Genomic DNA, 10,176 nt, shown 5'->3' with positions numbered 1-10,176 from the left:
TTATGTAGATTTATGTAGGATGTAAGCAGGTGCACTTATGTTTAGAGGATAAGTAGGAGAAAAGTTGGATTTTGAAGGCTTCAGTGTTAGATGTTGTTCTAAGAGAAGAAGGAGAGAGTTCCATTTCCTGCCAAGAGAGTAGGAGAGAAGGAGCTGGTCAGCAGGGCGATTGGGTTTGTGGATGGTGATTAAATTTTGGTGTTCAGATCTAAGAGATCTGTTTGGGGTGTATGGCGGAAGGATGTTTGCTAGGGCTGGGCATTTTTCAGGGTAGAATATTAATTTGTGAGCAGTGGTTAGTTGGAGGTAGTCTAGGTAGTTAGGGAGTTCTAGCCAGTTCAGAGTTTGTAGGGAAAGACAATGGTGAGAAGAGGTTTTAGATTTGGTAGCAAATTTAGAGATTTTATTATAGCAGATTTCGAGTTTAGTGGAGATGGAAGAAGACAGGTTAGTAAGGAGAGGGCTCCATATAGTAGAGATGGTAGAAGATAGGTAGTTGCTAAGGAATGTCTAGCGGAGTTGGAGAGAAAGCAGTTGTTCTTATAGAGCATACCTAGCTTTTGGTGGGTTTTCTTTATGTTTTGTTGTATGTGGCTATCAAATTTGAGGTACTCGTCTATAGTGATGCCAAGGAGTTTTGCAGATGGGACCACCTCTATGGTTGACTTTGTTTGGCTTATGATTTTGAATGCTGTTTTATCAAATGTGCAAGCCCTGGAGGGAGAAAAGAAGATAGTATTAGGGTAGAGTAAAGAGAAAGGATGTAGAGGGTTCAAGGGGAATTTATGTAGATTTATGTAGGATGTAAGCAGGTGCACTTATGTTTAGAGGATAAGTAGGAGAAAAGTTGGATTTTGAAGGCTTCAGTGTTAGATGTTGTTCTAAGAGAAGAAGGGAGAGAGTTCCATTTCCTGCCAAGAGAGTAGGAGAGAAGGAGCTGGTCAGCAGGGCGATTGGGTTTGTGGATGGTGATTAAATTTTGGTGTTCAGATCTAAGAGATCTGTTTGGGGTGTATGGCGGAAGGATGTTTGCTAGGGCTGGGCATTTTCAGGGTAGAATATTAATTTGTGAGCAGTGGTTAGTTGGAGGTAGTCTAGGTAGTTAGGAGTGCTAGCCAGTTCAGAGTTTGTAGGGAAAGACAATGGTGAGAAGAGGTTTTAGATTTGGTAGCAAATTTAGAGATTTTATTATAGCAGATTTCGAGTTTAGTGGAGATGGAAGAAGACAGGTTAGTAAGGAGAGGGGCTCCATATAGTAGAGATGGTAGAAGATAGGTAGTTGCTAAGGAATGTCTAGCGGAGTTGGAGAGAAAGCAGTTGTTCTTATAGAGCATACCTAGCTTTTGGTGGGTTTTCTTTATGTTTTGTTGTATGTGGCTATCAAATTTGAGGTACTCGTCTATAGTGATGCCAAGGAGTTTTGCAGATGGGACCACCTCTACGGTTGACTTTGTTTGGCTTATGATTTTGAATGCTGTTTTATCAAATGTGCAATCCCTGGAGGGAGCAAAGAGAAGAATTTTGGATTTATTAGAGTTTAGAGAGAGATGATTTTGGTGCATCCAGTTCTCAGTAGTGGAAAAAGCTATTTGGGTTTTGTCAGTAGTTCGAATGTTGGAGGCGGCGCAGACTAAGGTAGAATCATCTGCGTATTGGATGACTGTTGTGTCTGGGATGGCAGAGTGAAGGTTATTTATGAAGATATTGAAAAGCATGGGTCCAAGGATGGACCCCTGGGGAACACCAGTGGGTGTAGGTAAGAAGGAGGAGGTAGAGTTGTTCCATTTGACAGCTTGGGATCTATCTGATAAGTAGCTAGAGAACCAGGATAGAGTATCAGGGGAGAGATGAAGGTTTGATAGATGAAAGAGAAGGTGTTTGTGAGAGATGGTGTCAAGGCTTTAGACAGATCTAGCAGTACAGTGGAAACTAGTAACCCAGAATCCCTGGCTTGGTTGACTGTTTCTAAGAAGGATAGTAAGGCAGTAATAGTGCTGTGTCCAGGGCGGAAACCATGTTGGGTGGGTGTTAGGAGGTGGTTATGGATTAAGAAAGGCATGAGTTGGTGGTGGACGATTTCTCTAGGATTTTGATAAAGGTGAGAGTAGGGCAATTGGGCTAAAGTTGGAGATATTTGTGTTTTGCCTCCTTTATGAAGTGGGAGAATGTAGGCTGATCTCCAAAGCATAGGAACATATGACTCTTTTATAGATCTGTTAATTACGATGCTGATAGGAGAGCAATACCTTGCAGCACATTTAAGGAAAGAGGAGGGATGTTATCAGGGGCATTAGTGCATGGCTTTAGTTTAGATAAGAATCTTGTTATGAATATAGTTGAAACAGGTTTCAGCTGTAAACTGGGAGGACAGTTAGAGGGTTGTTGGGAGTAGAGGAAAGAGAGTTGGATGTATTATTGTTGGGGAAAGATTTGGTAAGATTAGCTATAGATTCCGTGAAGAATTTGTTGAAGAGAGAGCTTAGATCTGAGTCAGTTTTACTTGGGTCTGGGCAAGGGTTATTTTTAGATCCTGGGTGGAGAAGGAATTTACTGATTTCCAGAACTGTTTGGGGTTCTTATTTTGGTTGGACTGTAGTTTGTAGTAGTAGTTCTTTTTGTCCAGGGTGTTTAGTTTTTTTTGCTAGGTTGCAGAGTTGGGTGTATTGGAGCAGGGAAGAAGGGATTTTATTTTTCTGGTATAGCTTCCAAGATTTGTCCCTTTGATGCATGACTTGTTTTGTTTCTTTGGATAGCCAGGGGGCAGAGTTAGCTTTGACTCGTTTGTTTCTTGGAGGAGCTAGGGAGTTCAGAGTATTTAGGAAGATAGAGTTAAACTGTTCTACAGCTTTGTCTAGGGGAAGTGTATTTAGGGTCTGCCAGTTGGTATGTTTAAGAATGTTTGAGAAGATAGTTGGGTTGAAGTTGCTGAGATTACGAGTGTGGATGTAGTGGTGTAGATATTGGGTAGAGTTAGCGGAGCGTGTATGAAAGTAGGGAGATGGTCACTGAAGGTATCAGGATAGTGCCTGAAAGAGTTATTTTGTTTGGATGAGAGACTAGGATCCAGTCAATGGTAGATCCTGGGGATTTGTTTTGTTAGGCCGGTTGGTTGAGTGTATTACTTGGGTGAAGTTAAAGAGGTTGATGAATTGGGAGGTGGAAGGAGAGTTGATTTTATTCCAATCAATGTTAACGTCGCCTAGAATGTAGGTTTCAAATTTGATTTCAGTTGAGGCCCAGTAAAGAATATTTTCAAGGGTTGTTGTGCTGTCACCTGGGGATATATAAAGGAGATAATGCAGATGTTCTTATGTTTATTTAGTCGAAGGAGACTGGCTGTAAGTTCAGCGTTTTTGAACTCAGGAGTTGGAATTTTTAGAGGGATCAGGGAGAGAAGGTTAGAGAAAATTATTGCAGAGCCTCCACCTTTTTTATTTGGTCGGTCAGTTCTGTGGATTTGGAAGCCAGGAGGTAAGATTTCAGAGTCGGTGATGTGGGGTTTTAGCCAGGTTTCAGAAATGGCTAGGATGTCTGGTTGGTTGTGGCAAATCCAAGCATGAAGATGGTGAATTTTGTTATTTAGGCTCTGAGCATTGATAGAGAAGAGCTTAAAGGGGTTAGGAGAGGAAGTGGTAGAAGAATTGGGAGGGGACTATGTTTTATGCCAGAGGAGGAAAAAGGGGTTGGGGAGACGTTGTTAGTGGTGAGGCAGGGGCCAGGGTTCGATGAATATCGCCACATAAGACAAGGTCATTATTGGTAGTAACTTTTGTCTTTGTGTTTTAGAAGTAGGAGGCTGTTATGGGGAGGAGGATTTTCAGAGTGAGAGTTTTGGTGTGGTGAGGCTTTTGGGATGGAAAAGGTACAGTGTTTTGGGAGGAATAAGAGTGGAAGATATGTTGTTGTAGTGGGTAGATAGAGAAGGTTGTGAATGAGTACAAGGGTTGGTTTGTGTAGGAGGAGGGAAAAGGGTATTTTGTGAGAGTAGGACGTAGCAAAATATAGGGAATGAGAAGTACAAGTAGTAATGATGGGACATAGATATTATGAAGGATTTTGGGAGGCATGTTTGGCAAGCAGAGGTGGAAGAGATTGATGTAGTGGAGTTGCGTAGGCAGCACAAACAAAAATAAAAGGATGGGGTCTTAGGAAGAGGATAGGGTTGAAAGTATTTGCAGGGGAGAGAGAGTGAAAAATCTGTGATGAGAAGGGAAACTATAATGGAGAGGGAAGAGAAAGAGTGGGAGGGGTCAAGTAGAAGAACTATGATAGGTTAAGTGGTGGAGTGAGGTAAAGTGGGGTGGGAGGAGTAAGAGTAGGAGGGGTAATGAGAGTAGGACTCTGATTGGTTAATTAGTATACATGGGAGGGGGATCGAGAGGTATAAATGTAGAGGTACTGGGGGCGGGTGGGATTTGGGGTAGGGTAGGGGAGCGGAGTGAGCCAGGGCTTAACGGAGCGGGAAGAGCCAAAGGAAGGAGAAAAAGAGAGGAAAAAACAATCAGTAGAGTAGGAGAGCTAGAAGGTAAGATTGCAAAGATATATTTTATATCAAAGACTGACAGTGAAATGGAGTTGTGAGGAGATATGTGCTGAAAGAATAGTATGGGAGGGTCTGAGGCGAGGAGCTTGGAGGAGAATGGAGAAATAAGGGAGCTGAGGAAGAGGATATGTAGTCCTGGGAGAATATGGGGAGAGAGAACAGTGGGCGAGATATCAAAGAAAACACTGAAAGAAAGTGTACTAAGAAACCAAGAGGGGAAATGTAGTAGAGACAGCAAGAAAGGTAGAGGGTGGCACCTATTGGGCAGCTAAGAAGAGTGAACAGGGACACCTACGGGAATATCCAGTAAGGGGCTGGAGGGGGGTTATCAGGCTCAACAAGGGGTAAAAGTAAAGTGTGGGAGGGAGAGTAGGGATAATTTAAATTGATAAGGAAGGGGAAAGAGTTGGCTGCTGGCAGGCCTGGCAAGGAGCGACTGCAACCTACTAAAGTATGTACTACTTTTATGAATTACAATATATATTTAAGCAATATGGGTACTTTCTCTAAAAAATGTCCTGGAAAGATAAGCAATAAGCATACTTTCTCTGTAAATGTCCTGAAGGGAGCAGATAGGATTCTAGGTTGATTTAAATGTCCTTGGTTTGTGGGTTCTCAACATGAGCCTCCGTTAGGGTGCATTCAGGAGGAGAAGGAGGGTAGGCAGGAACACAAGCTGGAACATGCAAGGGAGAAAAGAAAAAAATTGTAATGAGGCAGCCAGTACAGGAGTTTAGTGCTGATAAACAGACAGTCATAACATACAAAGTTAATGCTGGAAAGAACAATGCAGTTCAGTTAAGTTAGGTTAACCTTATCAAGTATAATAAAACATAACTAAGCTAGGAATAGGTAGCAAAAATGCAAATAAAACAAACAAAAAAAGTGCAATGGAACTTTGAATAGCAGTCAATCAATTAGCAGACAAATGCTGAGCAATCTAGGACAAAATTGCATTGCAGGTGTATTCAAACAGAGGTTCTAAATAAATGATTCAACAGCAGGTTAGGTACTCTGTATGAGTATTCCTATGTGGGTAGGGCAATTGCTGCGAGCAGCGCATACACTCGGATTAACTGTACTGGGAGGATTACTAAGTATTCGACTCCACTAGCGTGAGGGAAGTACAATCAGCGCAGTTCCAAAAGCGATATTCGCCTTACTGCAAGTCCAAACTTCTGTTAACACATAGAGCAAGTCCCACAAAAACATTAGTAATGGTATAGAACATACCCATAGAAGGCAGCTGCACAGTCCCAAATTAGAGCGCTTAAACAATTAAACATGTATTACGACTAACCCAAATAATTAACGCAAAGTGAGCAATCCACACAAAAAAGTAAGGCAGATATAGCCATTACACATCACAAATCAGCATGTATAATTTTAGAAAAAGGCCATTAAACAGGGCTCGCGAACTGTTTCAGAGCAGCGTACTAGTTATAGAATGAGCCAACAAGATAAAAAATAACTCTGGTAGCCAAGTAAAGGCTGCATACAAAAACAAATGGTGGCAAACCTTATCTGTGAGCTTGTGTACCTCAGTCGAGTGGCGTGAAGTGAAATGTTCAAGCAACTGATAATACAATGCTGGACCCACATGCAAAGCGCTATAGTGAAAAAGCATTTGCAGTCGGAGAGCTAACTACACACAGCGCCTCCTGCAACAGAACGCTGGGTCCACGTGCAATGCGCTATGTTACAAATAAGCGTTTGCAGTCAGAGAGGCAACCGCACACATGTTCAACATTCGGGCAGTCAAGCAAAGCAAGCACACACACAATTCAAGACAGAAGTATGGTATTAGAGACCTCAGAGTACATACCTACGGTAGGAGACCGCAACACTAGAGCCAGGAAAGGCACAGCAGCCAGGGGGCCGAGCAAAGGAATAAAGATGGCACCTCCTTGGATGTGGTAACTTTATGGAGTGGGACAGGAAGTTAGGCAGACGTGGGGGGAAGTGAGTAGGCTAAGGGGATTGAATATACAGACAGAGCCAGTCAGACCGGAACAGTGAGAATACACTGTAGCAGGTGGGAGGCAGGAAATGGGAGACAAGAAGAGAGAGTGGAAAACAAAAAATGTAGGAGTAGATCAGGAAATGGTAAGTCCTGGGGAGGGGGGGGGTAGGACCAAGTGTAGCAGAGAAATAGATAAGAATGGAGTAGAGAGCCAAAGGAAGGAGAAAAAAGAGAGGAAAAAAAACAATCAGTAGAGTAGGAGAGCTAGAAGGTAAGATTGCAAAGATATATTTTATATCAAAGACTGACAGTGAAATGGAGTTGCGAGGAGATATGTGCTGAAAGAATAGTATGGGAGGGTCTGAGGCTAGGAGCTTGGAGGAGAATGGAGAAATAAGGGAGCTGAGGAAGATCATATGTAGTCCTGGGAGAATATGGGGAGAGAGAACAGTGGGCGAGATATCAAAGAAAACACTGAAAGAAAGTGTACTAAGAAACCAAGAGGGGAAATGTAGTAGAGACAGCAAGAAAGGTAGAGGGGGTGGCACCTATTGGGCAGCTAAGAAGAGTGAACAGGGACACCCACGGGAATATCCAGTAAGGGGCTGGAGGGGTTATCAGGCTCAACAAGGGTAAAAGTAAAGTGTGAGGGAGAGTAGGGATAATTTAAATTGATAAGGAAGGGGAAAGAGTTGGCTGCTGGCAGGCCTGGCAAGGGAGCGCACTGCAACCTACTAAAGTATGTACTACTTTTATGAATTACAATATATATTTAAGCAATATGGGTACTTTCTCTAAAAAATGTCCTGGAAAGATAAGCAATAAGCATACTTTCTCTGTAAATGTCCTGAAGGGAGCAGATAGGATTCTAGGTTGATTTAAATGTCCTTGGTTTGTGGGTTCTCAACATGAGCCTCCGTTAGGGTGCATTCAGGAGGAGAAGGAGGGTAGGCAGGAACACAAGCTGGAACATGCAAGGGAGAAAAGAAAAAAATTGTAATGAGGCAGGCAGTACAGGAGTTTAGTGCTGATAAACAGACAGTCATAACATACAAAGTTAATGCTGGAAAGAACAATGCAGTTCAGTTAAGTTAGGTTAACCTTATCAAGTATAATAAAACATAACTAAGCTAGGAATAGGTAGCAAAAATGCAAATAAAACAAACAAAAAAAGTGCAATGGAACTTTGAATAGCAGTCAATCAACTAGCAGACAAAAGCTGAGCAATCTAGGACAAAATTGCATTGCAGGTGTATTCAAACAGAGGTTCTAAATAAATGATTCAACAGCAGGTTAGGTACTCTGTATGAGTATTCCTATGTGGGTAGGGCAATTGCTGTGAGCAGCGCATACACTCGGATTAACTGTACTGGGAGGATTACTAAGTATTCGACTCCACTAGCTTGAGGGAAGTACAATCAGCGCAGTTCCAAAAGCGATATTCGCCTTACTGCAAGTCCAAACTTCTGTTAACACATAGAGCAAGTCCCACAAAAACATTAGTAATGGTATAGAACATACCCATAGAAGGCAGCTGCACAGTCCCAAATTAGAGCGCTTAAACAATTAAGCATGTATTACGACTAACCCAAATAATTAACGCAAAGTGAGCAATCCACACAAAAAAGTAAGGCAGATATAGCCATTACACATCACAAATCAGCATGTATAATTTTAGAAAAAGGCCATTAAACAGGGCTCGCGAACTGTTTCAGAGCAGCGTACTAGTTATAGAATGAGCCAACAAGATAAAAAATAACTCTGGTAGCCAAGTAAAGGCTGCATACAAAAACAAATGGTGGCAAACCTTATCTGTGAGCTTGTGTACCTCAGTCGAGTGGCGTGAAGTGAAATGTTCAAGCAACTGATAATACAACGCTGGACCCACATGCAAAGCGCTATAGTGAAAAAGCGTTTGCAGTCGGAGAGCTAACTACACACAACGCCTCCTGCAACAGAACGCTGGGTCCACGTGCAATGCGCTATGTTACAAATAAGCGTTTGCAGTCAGAGAGGCAACCGCACATGTTCAACATTCAACATTCGGGCAGTCAAGCAAAGCAAGCACACACACAATTCAAGACAGAAGTATGGTATTAGAGACCTCAGAGTACATACCTACGGTAGGAGACCGCAACACTAGAGCCAGGAAAGGCACAGCAGCCAGGGGGCCGAGCAAAGGAATAAAGATGGCGCCACCTTGGATGTGGTAACTTTATGGAGTGGGACAGGAAGTTAGGCAGAGTTGGGGGGGAAGTGAGTAGGCTAAGGGGAGGGAATATACAGGCAGAGCCGGTCAGACCGGAACAGTGAGAATACACTGTAGCAGGTGGGAGGCAGGAAATGGGAGACAAGAAGAGAGAGTGGAAAACAAAAAATGTAGGAGTAGATCAGGAAATGGTAAGTCCTGGGGGGGGTAGGACCAAGTGTAGCAGAGAAATAGATAAGAATGGAGTAGAGAGCCAAAGGAAGGAGAAAAAAGAGGAAAAAAAAAACAATCAGTAGAGTAGGAGAGCTAGAAGGTAAGATTGCAAAGATATATTTTATATCAAAGACTGACAGTGAAATGGAGTTGCGAGGAGATATGTGCTGAAAGAATAGTATGGGAGGGTCTGAGGCTAGGAGCTTGGAGGAGAATGGAGAAATAAGGGAGCTGAGGAAGATCATATGTAGTCCTGGGAGAATATGGGGAGAGAGAACAGTGGGCGAGATATCAAAGAAAACACTGAAAGAAAGTGTACTAAGAAACCAAGAGGGGAAATGTAGTAGAGACAGCAAGAAAGGTAGAGGGGGTGGCACCTATTGGGCAGCTAAGAAGAGTGAACAGGGACACCTACGGGGAATATCCAGTAAGGGGCTGGAGGGGGTTATCAGGCTCAACAAGGGGTAAAAGTAAAGTGTGGGAGGGAGAGTAGGGATAATTTAAATTGATATGGAAGGGGAAAGAGTTGGCTGCTGGCAGGCCTGGCAAGGGAGCGCACTGCAACCTACTAAAGTATGTACTACTTTTATGAATTACAATATATATTTAAGCAATATGGGTACTTTCTCTAAAAAAAATGTCCTGGAAAGATAAGCAATAAGCATACTTTCTCTGTAAATGTCCTGAAGGGAGCAGATAGGATTCTAGGTTGATTTAAATGTCCTTGGTTTGTGGGTTCTCAACATGAGCCTCCGTTAGGGTGCATTCAGGAGGAGAAGGAGGGTAGGCAGGAACACAAGTTTCTCTGTAAATGTCCTGAAGGGAGCAGATAGGATTCTAGGTTGATTTAAATGTCCTTGGTTTTTGGGTTCTCAACATGAGCCTCCATTAGGGTGCATTCAGGAGGAGAAGGAGGGTAGGCAGGAACACAAGCTACGGTAGGAGACCGCAACACTAGAGCCAGGAAAGGCACAGCAGCCAGGGGGCCGAGCAAAGGAATAAAAATTTACGTCATTTTTGTATTGTATAACTGTTGTAGGCTACACAATAAAGTATGCTAGCCTGTTTATAGCATTTACAATGTTTTCTGTGTGTTTTTCTGCTGTTTCCTGAAAAAAACAAAAAAAAATTATCTTTTCCCGCCTTTGCTGAACTAGATTAGTCCAGATTTCAGGTTTTGCTGAATTCTGGACTGTGGTATAGTTTCCTGTGTTGCCCATATCCTTACTGGGATAGGAGGAAGCTTCT

The 10,176-nt window shown here is 42.6% G+C and overlaps 1 long non-coding RNA gene across 1 annotated transcript; it reads right to left on the bottom strand.

The window, feature by feature from the left end:
• Positions 1-5,064: 5,064 nt before the first annotated feature.
• LOC122801996 lies at positions 5,065-9,786 on the bottom strand. The gene is made up of 3 exons (XR_006364838.1): positions 9,596-9,786; positions 7,338-7,470; positions 5,065-5,219 (listed from the first exon to the last, which is right to left on the bottom strand). It is a non-coding gene; the product is annotated as an uncharacterized LOC122801996 (long non-coding RNA).
• Positions 9,787-10,176: the final 390 nt, after the last annotated feature.

This window comes from Protopterus annectens, chromosome 5.part0 (assembly GCF_019279795.1).
Source record: "Protopterus annectens isolate FY-2018-M chromosome 5.part0, PAN1.0, whole genome shotgun sequence".
Classification (NCBI taxonomy): Eukaryota; Metazoa; Chordata; order Ceratodontiformes; family Protopteridae; genus Protopterus; species Protopterus annectens.
This window is presented reverse-complemented; position numbering and strand designations above follow the sequence as displayed.